Raw genomic sequence first — 13,800 nt, forward strand, 5'->3', positions numbered from 1 at the left:
TAAATGGTCTGATTTCTACCCAGTGTTTTTAAATAGGTAAAAAAATACTATTCCTGAACTTGTCTAATTTGTGGGCGTTCAACACATGGTCCTCATATCTCCAAAGCTGTGACTCGCCAGAGCAGTTCTGTTAAAAACATGTGCACTTGACTGTGAGTCAAAAGTTGTCTGCTTGAGCTAAGTTTGCCATTTGCAAATCAAGATGTTGAGTCAGTTTGAGGAAGGGCAAAAGGAAACATCCTGCATATCTTCATTGGGTGCCTCTTCTGAGACCCCAAGAGTGCTCTGAGTTGGTGTTGCTCCTCTTGGTTTCAGTTGCTGCCTGCTGCCTTAAAAGGAAGCAATTTGTTCAGTGAAATGGTACATGAGGTCCTGTCTTAGGGATGGGGCAAGTTGTAATTATATATATATATATATATATATATAAAATAAAGACACACACTTCATTGCTGAGAAGAAAAGTAAGGAATTCAATATAAAAGGCTGTTATTAGTGCAGGAGTCTCACTTCAGGACAGTCAGGACTCTACTATAAATTCAGATCTTGCTGCTCTGAAAATCAGTGTTAAAACTGAAAAGCTTGACAGTGTTTTGGGGAGTTCTGGCAAGGCTTTGAGTTCCTAGCTTGGTTGTTGTATAGCATGACTCCTCAGCAAGGCACCAAGCTCTCCAGCAAACTGGTTTGAACAACTCCTGCATCTTCACTCACTGCAAAGAGAACCAAATGTAGCAAATGTCAGTGAAAGTAAATGTAAGTATGCATTTCAATTTTTAAATTTATCAGATCGCCTTCAAATTTACTTTCAGAAGAGCTTTGCTAAGATACAGTTCAATGTTCCACCCTGAAAAAAACCTCAACTCTGAACTATGTCCTCCTCTTCTATGTATTGCCCCTGTGAGATCAGAAGTCATTACTCAAATATTACTGTATGTTGCAAATTTGCATGTCAGATTTCATTCTGGTTATCAGGTTTTCAGATTCAGATTTGCTTCAGGTAGAAGTCTCTGTTTGGCTTGTTGTTTTGCTGTGCTTAACCCTTCAGCATCTCTGCTCTGATGACATTGTAATTGTTAGATCCTAGCTGTTACCCAGATTGAGTGTTTGTTATCATATTTGGCACATCTACTTGGAAAAAGCCCAAAACAAAATGAATACACGCTCTTTAACCAATAATGAATTCACATCTAGGAAAACATTTCCCTTCCTTAGTGTTTTTGCACAGTTTATTTCAATTAACATCTGCAAATAAATCTCCCATTTCAACTCTGATCAAAGTCCTTTTCTGTCTCTTCTTGGTAAGGTTTTCCTAATTGGAAGTCTAAGACTCTGAAAGTCATCCAGTTCTCCTTCCATGCCTTTGTTTTTTATGTGGATTTAGATGTCAGCAAAGATTGTTTCATGAACTCTCTTTGGAGGCTCAAAATCATTGCTGCCACTAATATCACCTTCAACTTATTCTCTTGTATTGTGCGAAATGTCAAACTGTGACATTTTTAATCCCTACCTGTTTTCTTACTTCAATCTTTATTACTAATATTATTATTATTATTTCACTAATGTTGTAATCAAATTTTTCAGTACTATAATTTTGAAAACCTGCTTTCTATGATTTTATATTCTAAATAAAATTGACACTTGAGTTTTTGGACACTATTTTTTTCCCTAAATGTTCCTGGGATACTTTCTGTTTCAAGATAATTGGATTTTAGAATGCAGCCTACACTGGAAATTTAGTCTAATTCTTTAAAACCAAAAAGGTTTAAAATTTCCTGGCTGCTTCTTTTTATACAGGAAGGGAGCCTGAAACCACTACGTTTCAAAATGTCAGCTTTGATCATTTTTCCGATGTTTAAAGAAATAGAAAATGCTATAAAGTGTAGTAACAGAATTAGTGCAGGGTTAAGCGATTATTTACTTTATACAAATGTGGCAAATAGTTCAGCTGATATTAATCCAAAAGCTTTCCTTGATTTGTTTACTACTGATTTTTATAAAATCTCTCAGTATTTACTCATTTAGAAACAGTATTTGGAAAGGTTTGCCAAGTGTAGATCATGGCAATGTTTTTCTCCTAGCAACTGCCATTCCTTATCCGGTGCTTGTACTATAACATTATCTAGGGGCTCAAGATGACACTGGAGCCAAATGGCGCTGTAGGCTGGATCAGTAGCTTTTGCCAAGAGCCTTTTCTGGCCCAGTGGATTCCCAGGCAGAGGAATGCTGGCTTGCACAGCATTTGTGGCCCTGCATGTGGAATAGATGTCAGCATCGGGCTCGGTCTGCTGATGGGACTGCGAAGTCACGTTAATAATGGTTCTGTAGACGTGGCTGCAGTTGGCCATGCAGCTTTTGTTTCCTTGGTGCTGTTTAGAAACTAGGGTGCTTTTGGAAGTGCAGATCCATGGATTTAAAATGGTGTGTTGAGATAAGGAGACAGGAATTACGTGGTGGAGTATGCAAGGGGGAAGCCTGGATAGCCTGGCTTTCCCACTTGTGCTGTGCTGGCTGAACAAGTTAACTCAGTGCAGGACTGAGATTTCCAAAGGCTGCTGTCCCCCACACAGTCACTAGGGCTCGGTTTGCTCACTGTGGCTGCATTCTGCTCTTGCTAACACTGAAAACCCTCATAGGAGGAGCTGGACTTTCTGCCAGCACTATTTAAAATGCCATCATATCAGCTGTCTTGCTTTTGGAAGAACGGTGTGGTTCTGATGTGGTGTTTAGAAGCCCCTGCACAGTGTGGCCTGGCGGTGTCCGTCCTGCCGGAGCCCGGCCCGGGCATGAGGCTGCCGTGGTGGAGGCCGGAGCCGGGCCGGGCTGGGCTGGGCTCAGCTGGGCTGGGCTGGGCTGGGCTCTGCTGGGCTGAGCTGGGCTGAGCTGGGCTGGACTGGACTGGACTGGACTGGGCTGGGCTGGGCTGGGCTCAGCTGGGCTGGGCCAGGCTGAGCTGGGCTGGGCTGAGCTGGACTGGACTGGACTGGACTGGACTGGACTGGGCTGGGCTGGGCCGGGCCAGGCTGAGCTGGGCTGGGCTGAGCTGAGCTGAGCTGGGCTGGGCTGGGCTGGGCTGGGCTGGGCTGGGCTGGTCTGGGCTCAGCTGGGCTGGGCTGGGCTCTGCTGCCACATAAAGGCTGCACTGCAGTACAGCAGCAGTATGGGGCCCTGCCAGGTGACAGAGCCTTTGGGCAGGTCCTTGGGGTCAGAAATTGTTTTCTTGGTCTCTGTAAATCTCCCCCAGTTCTTTGTTTCCCCGCCAGTCATGGTCTGTGGGGTTCAGAGAGCAGCTCTGCCTCAGAGACCTGAAGCGCCTTTCTGGAGATCAAGTGTGTTATCCTCCCTCAGCTGAGTGGTCAACACACAAGGAACTGAAAGATCAGGTCCTTTCTAACTTCATTTTTCCAAAAGGACATCCTGTGGCCTTTAGGGTTAGGCCAAAGCAAGAAGTTTGAGTTCTCCATCCAATGCTGAAAGCCAGAGCACTTTGTTGTGTGCCAGGACCTGGCTTTTACTGTTTCCACACTTGTGAGCAGCAAAAACCCACCTAAAACCAGAATGGATAGCACAAAAAATGTGCTCCAATAAAATTTTAAAAACTGAAAAAAGAGCAACATTAATTGCTAGGGAATGTGGTGTAATATATTCAAAGGTACATGGATACGTTAGCAATGAGATAATGTCCCTACGATTTCTACTGCACCATAATTCTTCTCTAATGAGATAACGATGGGACAAATGGGTTGGGCCAAGGTTATTGTGTGTCTTGTTTCTCATGAGCTTTTTAATAGGCCAGAAGATGACCAGAGCACTGCCTGGAGCAGTGTAATCTTTAAGAAAAGTGTGATCAATGAGCTCTAAATACTGATTTTTCTAGATGTCAGGATTTGTGTGGGTAGTAGCAGCATAAGTGAAATTGTGCCTCCTCTGTGTCTGGGGGTTCATGGTGTTCTAGAAGTAAGACCAGCAAAGGAGAGCACATGGACTGCATGGACTCGGACAGGTTTAAAAGGCACAGCAGCAGGTGAGCACAGAGCTGGGAGCTGAGAAATGGAATGTTTTGAGAAATGCCATTTATAAAATCCACATCTCTCAGCTGGTAGCATGGAGGAAGGGTATGGCCTGTTGGTGGTTGTGATACCTGCACTCCCAGCTGGGAGAGAACCTCCCTTCTGACACTCTTCTGGTGAATTTTTTTTCCCTTATAATTTAGGTAGTGGAGGTAGGAAAGAAAAAAATTGGTCTGGTACACCATCCTTGGAGAGCTGCCAGCCTCTGCCCAGAGATCCCAGCACTGCAGGGAACAGCCTATTTTCCAAGTGCACTCAGCACTTCTATTAAAAGCTATCTTAACGTAGGAGATAAGACTTGGAGGTACTGCTGAAACAAGTGCATCCTAACTACAGCTCTCACAGCTCAGACTCCTGAGCCACCTTTCCCACACTGGTGTTCAAAGGGGAAAAGACAGAACAGTTTGTACTGAGCATGAAATTATTAAACTTTAATACAAATCATCCCGGAGCAGGTTTGAGGGGCATTTGAAATATGGTAGTTAGGAATGAAAGAACATTCTCTGCAGACCCAAGTCCTAGAGTTCTGTCACCAGACCTTTCTTAGCTGAGCTGCTCTGCTCTAGGAGCTTCAGTACCTGCCTCACCATTTATTTGTTCTTATTTATTATTAGGCAGGTGTGTGCAGAACCCTAAAAAAAATTGGTGACATTTTGTGTTTTTATAGCTTACCTCATGTTAATTTGAAAATGTAGAGGTAACTTATATTTTGTGGTTTTCAAAGGACATTCAAGATCTCACTCTGCAATCCTGCCAAAATTGACAAAAAAAATTACACTATGACACAATGAGAGTTGTGCATGCTAAAGGATGGAGTGGGAAGATTTGAGCAATAAATTTTACTGAACCTTCATCATTTAACATTTCTCCAAAGAAGAAGGATAAAGGAAAATATGTTTAATGTGCTATGTATTAAAATGGGCTGGGAATGCATATAAATACTCATGACTGATCATAAAACAAGTAATATTTTAACCCTAAATGTGAGGATTACTTGTAGAAGTTAATTTGAAATCATTAACTTGGCTGTAAACAGACTTATTCAGAAATTAATTAATCTCCTATCTGATTTAACTTGCTTACAAATGTCAAGCTAGAACTCAATCAGGACAAAAAAGAAGTTGAAGAAAAACGCTGGCAAATATGTAATTTTTATGACCACATCCTTGCTTTTGACCCAGCAGGAAAAATTTGTGAGGATAAGTATAGAACTCTTGAGAAAAATTATTTGAGGATCTCTGGAGAGAAACAAATATAAAGTTAGTTGAGTTCAGATTGTATAGTAAGGGGGCCTGAGATGAGATCACTATGTGAAGCTGACTTCCAGATTGCATTACAAATGGGATAATAAATAAATGGAAGGATGGAAATTATTAGTGGGAGATCTGCATTTTGAGGTTTTATTTCACTTATGAGGAGAATTAATACAATTTTATAATTCATAGTTTTGAGAAAAACATTTAAAAATTAATTTTATTATAATACTTGAAGAATTTAAATTAAAGCAGAAACTATGTCTTTCAGCAAAACCAGCAGTGAAGTCAGAATGAGTTCAATCTGTTGTTTTGGTGTCCTCTGTTTCCAGCATGTGAGCTCTGTTTCACAGCCTGCCCATACAGCTTTCCCAGCCACGTGTTCAGCTTCTCTCTTCCTCCTATCCCGAATTATGGATTGCTGCTGTGCCATCCAAAATGGGAGATGACAGCCATGCTTCTCTTCCTTAAAGTTTAGGTTTCTGACATGAGAACATACCAAGCATCTGGTTGTGCATGTGTGCAGCAGGTGGGGATGGAAGATGCCCAGGAGATGCTCAGCATTAGCTGAAGGATGGCACAGCCCTTCATGGAACAGCTCCGTGCACCAGTGGGGCTTGTTGGCTGCAGCATCCTTGAAAAGCCAAGCCTTTTCCAGTGGCACATTCATGGGAGTGCACATCTTTTCCAAACCTTTTTCCAAACCTTCCAAACCACGACTTTTAACTGCCAAAAATGGTACAGATCAACAACATTCAGCTCCAAGAAAAGACAGCAGAAGTTTCCCTTGCATATCCATGTATCCCCAGTTCCCAATAAAGCCGGATGCCTAGTGTATATATAGCTTAAATATCCCAAAGACTGAAACTTGCACACATAAGTTGTTTATTTGAAAGGTTAGCAACAGTTTATTTCTGTTAGTAACCTCCACAGCCCTCCTATAAATGAGAGTTATCTTAGAGCAGCTGTTCTTGCATTCTATCATGAGTTGACTGTTATGAATGCTGTATTTCAGAATTAATAGCACACCTGCTTCCAGATGGAGAGAAATTAGGTGTCACACTGCTTGGACCATGTGCTTTCCTATCTTAATACCCAGAGAGATTGTGAAAGTATTCTGAGACTGCTTCATTATAGCATCAGCCCCAGCAGAGGTCTGTTGTTACATGGACTCACATTCCCTGGGGTGAGATGATTTCCAAGGGACTGATCTGTGTTGGATGAACACAGCAATTTTTATGAAATCACTTGCCCTGTATCTGCCTGAAAATAACTCAGTGCTGTCAGCCCAGGACAACCAAAAGACAAAAACCAACTGTAATCTGTTCTGATGATAGCACATTTACCATGTTTCACCCTATTTACTATGTCCTGATTGCATTTCCAATAAATGTAGCTACCAAGTCATCTCTTTTCAGAGTATTTACAGGCCACTTATTAGGAAATGAATTCTCAGTGTATCCTTTGTTTCCATGGCAGCTCTAACAAAGGTCTGATTAAACTCAGAAGCAACTTTTGTGCTTTCAACTACTGGTTTCCTGTAAGACAGCAATTACCAGCCTTCTCTCTGTATAATTACTTAGCATAAAATTGCTATACTTACCATTGTCTTATCCAGAATTTTCAGCCAAAATTCACCTTTGATAATGGTATTTTCCTATAGTATCAACTGTTTCCCTGTAATAACTAGAAGTTGTTTTGATTATTCTGTTATACTCTGTGTTGATGCAGCAGAAAATGCCCTTGCTTCCACTGCCTCCTCTGTCTGTTCTTCCAGCTGTTTTCCTTGATGCCATCCCAGATGCTTGCTTTCCTATGACAGAGATTTATTTGTGGTTTTACTTATTTGTTAAATGTCTACTTCAGGGCTAATCCTCTACTGCAATATAAACAAGACATAACTATGTATTATATGTACCTAAATAACCTCTAATTAAAAATCCTTTGGCATTCTCAGCTCATTAGAGCAGAGCATCAACCTTCTTGATTTTAATAATCTCCCATTCTCTGAGTGAGTTAGTTGAGTTTGAGGGCTATCCTGTAACAATCAAACCTTCTCAGTCCTTAGGCCTGTCTTGTCTCTTAGTTGTCATCCATCATGTTACCAGGAATTGGCTACTAATGCAAAGGAATAAAGATTGTTTCCAATGCTTAGCTCAAAAAAAAATAAAAAAATAAACAGACAAAAAAAGCTCAGGGGAGAGGAATGAGAGGAATTACATAAGCCAAAAGGAAGAGACAGAAGAGATGAATGAATTCAGATCACAATTAGGTTTGTCTCCAGACAGTTTTATTCTTCTAGGGGTATATCCCCTGAAAGGAGGCATGGAAGTAGTACCATCACCTTACAACGGGCAAACCAGGCTGCTGAAGATGGTGGGAATTCTGTTAGGTAATTCTCCATCTGTACAGAAAAAATTAGGCAACAGCTTGTTTTTTCATATTTGTGTTTCTTAAACAGCTGGTGATTGCACATGAAGGCTTTATAATTCCTGGGAAACTGAAAACGTGAGCAAAACCAGAAGAAGGAATATATTTTACCAGAAACAGAGGCAGAAACAGATTCTAAAATCTTGATTCTAACAATGCACAGCTCCTGTCTATAGCCAGTATAATTTCTTTTTTGTCTTAAAAAGAGACAGGGCTGCGTGGTAAATGAGATGCAGGAGAACTACTTGACACACAACTGCAAGACCTGATTTAAGTACAAAAGAAGATAATGTTTTTCTTTTATGTGCTGAGGCATTTTATGCAAGGGCCGTGAGGAACAGTTTTATAATGTGGAATTTTTTAATGTAGCTGCTGCTTGCTGTGGGAGGAGCACCCTGTTCTGTGATCCATGCAGAACTCATACCCAGATCCCTGATCTCTGAGGAGGTACTGCCTTGCTTACAGTATTTTGAGTGTTTGACATGCCTATGGAGCAAATGCAGCTAAGATTGAATAAAGGAAGCTGCTGAGGCAAGTTAAACTTATATAGAGAAAAAAAAACAAACCCTAATAAGCCCTCCACCTTGAGGTAAAACGCAACTGTAATTTGTTGAATAGGTTTTTGTTCTTTTAAAAAAGAAGATCTGAAGAAAAAGGAGCAAGTTCATTCTGCTAAAAGCTGCAAAGATCTTTAGGAGGACTAGGAATTTGCAGCATATTTTGCAGTATACACTCTCTTTGGCCCAAGTAAGGAATGGGGCATCCCTGTTCATGGGGTGTAAGGGTAGGGTGAGTCAGGATTATGCTCCATGCTAAATGAGAATGCACTCTTTGGAAGAGTGCTCTTCTAGCAGCTGTAGAGAAACACGAGATGCTGCAGCAGGGCTCCATATGTGGAGCAGGAAATGGCTGGCCTTGTTCATCACACAACAATTGTTTTTTGCTTCAGGAAAAGAAGACTGATTTGCCTGTGGAGACAGCTGAGCCTAGAAGGATCATACATAATGTCTTCCCCAAAGGAAATGACTAGGAGAGGGCAGCTTGTCATAGAGGGAAGTCTCCACTTGTTCTAAGTATGCATATATTTGTGCAAGGAGGAGAGAAACTATGTTCCCCAAAAAAAGCTTTATGAAAACTTCCAAAGAGACTTATCCCAGAGCCCAGATGGTTAAAATGATCCAGCTCAATTTCTGACTAAAAAAAAAATTGTAGTGCTTCCCCTGAAAAAGATTTCAATTAATTGACAGCATATGGAATAAATGGTTAAAGAATACTGTGAAAAAGCAGTCAAAAGTATCAGCAGTCTGAAATTACCAGTGTTTATTTCTGTGTTTCTGGGCATTACTATTTCACCTTTGACCACTGCCCACTCATCAGCAGTTAATAAACCTATCTCCCTAACATCTTCTGTCACTGAGTCACCTCATTTGAGAAAGGTGTCCCTATCAAGCTGTTTCTATGCAGTAATGTCTGTTTTAATGGGGTTGGCTTTTTTTCCTAAGCCTTTGCAGTTAAGCCTTTCCAGGAGCACACCGTTGTGCCAAGTTATGAGATAAACCAGATGAAAAGAGTGACTGCAGTAAGCAGAGCATCTCCCGGGAAAGCTGGGCAATTCATCCTGATGGCATGAGGAATTTGCAACAGTTGAGAGTTTCTGGTTATGGAGCTCATTGGCCAAAGCCATAGGTCACCACTCTGGAAGTCTGAACTTGCAGACCCTCATTCTCTGTGCCAGTTTTAATTTCTCTGCTCTTTGTTTTGAGACCTCATCTGTTATATAATAACGGATCATTAGCTCTTTGCAAGGAAACTTTCTCTCTACCACCTGCTTGTTTTTACAGTTCCACTTCCTTTCAGTTTCACTTACTGCCTTTATTCCCAAAAGTATGCTTGCCCTTTCTATCCTGTCATAGAAAGTAAAGGAAGAGAATAAATAAGTAAAAATGTTTGAATGCAACAGGGAAAAGACTGGGGACAGAGCTGTTGTGTCTGCAGTTTGCAGCCCATAAGAAATACGTCAGGTTGAATGCTGAATACCAGGTTGATTGGTGTTAAGCAATGAACAAAAGTTAAAAAGTGAGCTTTCCCTGCTGCTGTACTCTTTCTCATTTATTGATTCTTTGAGTACAAACACACAAATTGGATTCAATGTGTGGTTGGCCAAGCTAAAACAGTGGAGGACAATAGCAGGTAAGTCACTGTGCCTTACTTCCTACTGCTGTAGAGAGAGGTAATTATATTTTACTCTGTGATCTAGATTTTCGGTTAAGATATTCTTGTGGAAAAGCCAGGTGGGAAGAGTAAAATGATTCTTTTTTCCGTACAGGGGAGCTTTGAAGGGTCAGGATCTGGAGTAATTTTATCAGCTATAACAGTATAGTTAGAATGTCACATGAAAGAACATTTTGCCAAACAGCATGATTTTTCCACTTAGACACAGGATTTTCTCAGAAGGCTTGAGTGCAATTACATCAAGGTATATTTCTGTTTGAAACTGTATCAAAAGTTTTGGTAGGTGAGAAATTACAGCAAGCAACACTATAAGGAAAGACAGAAGAAGTATTCTTTTCATGTGTTTGTTTGTTGGTTTTTGGTTTTTTATTTTCAATGCAGGCATTTCTGTGTGTTGTTTCTGGACCAAGTTTTCATACTTGAAGAATTTTTTTCAGGAAAAATTAATGAGAAATCTGTGTTTTACAGCAATACTCAATCATAGTATGATGAATTCGGTTAATCTGAGCACAGCAGAGTAGACTGAGAAGGAATTCAGACACTTTTGCCAGACCTGCAAGACAGGGACATCACCCTGGTTTAAAATTGTAATGTGATGTTCCTGCTGATGTTATGGGTGATGTGTGGAGAATACAAACTGCTTTGTGATGATGGGATTTGGGGGAATAGCTGTTTCCTGTCCCAAAGGAACTTGGATATGTCTTCGCACTTTGTCTCAATGTGCAAGGCAAATGTGGTTCCCTTTCTTTAGAGAACAAGGAGCATCCAGTTCCTACTGTATAAATTCCTATTGCAAGTCTCCTTGTATTTTTTCAGTAGGTGTTAGAGACAGCTTTGAGGAAGCAGTGAGTTACAAACAATATTGATGGACACCACAGACCATCTTTGACCCAGGTAAAGGGAAAGAGCTACCACACTCCTGTTCAAATTAATGAGAAGCAGATTACCAGGGATACTGGTGATGAATGTGTGTTTCAACTTGGATTTAAAGCCATGCTTCACAAAAGTGCAGTAAGAGATTATTAGTTGCATTTTGGTTAACATTCCTTGTGCTACATAAGCAAAGTTGGTTTGTAGACTGGAAAAGCAAAGCTAAAACCTAAAGAAAAGCAAAGTATGTGTATGCAAAATGTATATCTGAAGCTGATATTTTCTGAGAACAAACCTCCTTGCTGTTTCTGTCTTGCTGTGGTTACAGGATAGATGTTGTAACCCGTGAGTTGCTCTCAAATGTACTTCTGAAGTATCAGTCTGGCTTTCCCTCACCTCTCTGATTTCTCAATACTTTGGGTCTTGGTCTCGAGGCATGAAGGGCTTGAAGCTGCTCATTAGCTTAACCAAGTCTAACTCTGTACAAAACTGTCCAGACAGGTTAAGAACATCTTCAGAACCCATTCAAAAGGAAGACCATACAGTCTACACAGGCTTTAATTCATTCTTTACCTAATCCTTAGCCATTCTTTATATGCCTAGAGAAACTTTGGCTAGCCAAGAGTTTTATTCCTGACAGAGAACACGGTGAAAAAAATTTTTACCCAAGCTTGACTGTTTATGCTGCATTTTATTACTCCCACCCTAGAAGCCTGTAAACTCTTGTTAATACTCCCTGGACCATTTCTGCATTATCTGTTCTCAGCATTTTCTAGACATGTGTCCTGGGGTTTTTTTGGATCCTCCATAGTCTGAGTAATACCTTTTAAATATTTGAGCTTGCAGGCTGGGCTGGGAGCAGGTGTGCATGTTCCTTCTTCCCAGTCAGCTTCCCTCTTGTTTATTCAGAGTTTCTTGTCTCTCACACTGTTTTGCTTTCCTGTGAGGTTTTGGTTTTTTTTTTTTTTTTTTTAGCAATCTATAGTATGGCTTATTCCGTGGTAGCCCATTACAAATAAACATATCAAGAATGTGCCTTATTAAGAAAACAGTTCAGTTCCTGGACTCCTGTGGACTCATTTGAAAATTAAAACCCTGCAGAGTGTTTTTAATTAAGCCAATGAGTCTACCTTCTTATATCAAAACAGCATCAAAAAAGAAATCAAAGAATTCACAAGTTCTGATTCAATGTCCAGCTGTCACTAAGTATTTTAATGATTTTCTGCCAGCTGTCCTTTAAAAAAATTTAGCAGAATTTCTTCTCCCGCTTGACACAGTTAAAAAACAATCCTATGTACAATAATATATAAATAGTCCCTGCTGTGTTGATCAGCAAAATTTATTTTCTTCAAAAGGATTTATTTTTTTCCAAAAATTGCTGTAGTGTTGATTTGTTGAGCTTTTTTAAAGGAAAAGCTTGTTTTTTTTACTACTTGATATCTAATTGCTATTCTTTGAAGGAAAACCAAGAATTTTTCCTCTTTAGCAGATAAGAAACTATTAGGGAGCATGTTCAGTCCTGTGTACCTTATTGACATTGGTGTGAAGCGAGCAGGTAGGAATTTATCTTGGGGTCATGCTGTTAGGTAAGACTTACATTGTTTATTTTCATAGTCTGATACTTTTCACATAAATTTTCTCATATCAACTTTTCACATAAACTTTTCATCAGCTTTTAATTATAAGAAAGACCTTAAACATTCTGCTTAAAATTAATGACTTGATAGGAGAGAAAATGTTGATGATAACATTGGTCTTCCTTCATTTTGGTCCATCAGCTGCATGGCTCTTTTATCTTTTGAGAATGGTTTCCCAGCTTTGCTGTTTGCTTTTCTTCACTAATAGTCTCATCCTCTTCATGATTTAAAACAAAAGAAAAGAAAGCAACTCACAGAAGCAGCTAGTAATGTTCTTTTTTTTTTACTCTCCCCTGTTTTTACTGAGAGGTGCTTAAACCCTGGCAGAAGATAGGAGACAGCATTATTGGAAATGAGACTCTGCAGCTTATCAGCAGCTTATCATCTAATGCTTCTAGTCATCCTTCCAGGTTGTTATTCACATTTACTTACATAAATGTGATTCAACCAACGATTCTTTAAATAAGTGTATATATATATATATATGTATATATACACTCACCCTTCTCTTTTCTATTGCTTTTCTTGGGGCACATTGCCTGTTCAGAGCTGCCATCACGTCCATACAGGAGTAGGATAATGACAGCTTGTTGCCAACCCAGCCTGTTAGGATGATCTTCCAGGAAATGCAGCAGCAGCAGTGGGATCACTCTGGATTGGATCTGATTCACAAATGGGAACAACTAAGCAATGCACACAAATTGGTGTATTTTCTACAGCTTACCAGTGGCAACTGGTTAAAAGGCAGGATGTCAAATGATCAATAGACGTGGCAATTTCTTTACACACAAGGAGCTCCTGTTGGCTGCCATGTCTTTTGCATACATTCACCTCATGTGAGTCATGTCCCAAATCCATAGAAATATGCAGGCAAACAGTGCAAAGTAGTAAACTAGAGGCAGACTTATTTCAATATGTAGTTATGGTAGTAATTTAAAAATGGTGCTTAAAACAAAGTCATTATTAAAAAGTCACTCACATCTTTTAGACATGATAAATGGCCTTTTTCAAACTTTGTGAGGCAGGCAGCTATAAATACATGGGAAAGGTAGAGAAGCTGTTTACCTCTCCAAGGAGAAGGGATCTGTTTGGTACATGTTGGGATCTGTGGAGTGGGCTGATGTGAGCTGTGTGCAATGCTTGCTTGCAAAGAACCAGATCTGTGTTTTTTATCCTCATTCCACCTCAGGCCAGCCCTACATAGTACTTATTTTTCTGTGAATAATGCCAAGTGACAGTGGCATGAGAAGGATGTGGGAATGAGGGACCTGTTGGCATTTCTATTGTGGTATTTTACATACCTTTTACCCTTCA

The 13,800-nt window shown here is 40.1% G+C and overlaps 1 protein-coding gene across 4 annotated transcripts in view; it reads left to right on the forward strand.

The window, feature by feature from the left end:
• Nucleotides 1-13,800, forward strand: part of DIP2C (disco interacting protein 2 homolog C) — a 306,400-nt gene that overhangs the window by 179,120 nt on the left and 113,480 nt on the right. The gene's annotated exons all lie outside the window — the stretch shown is intronic.

The sequence above is a fragment of the Oenanthe melanoleuca genome, chromosome 2 (genome assembly GCF_029582105.1).
Source record: "Oenanthe melanoleuca isolate GR-GAL-2019-014 chromosome 2, OMel1.0, whole genome shotgun sequence".
Taxonomy (NCBI): domain Eukaryota; kingdom Metazoa; phylum Chordata; class Aves; order Passeriformes; family Muscicapidae; genus Oenanthe; species Oenanthe melanoleuca.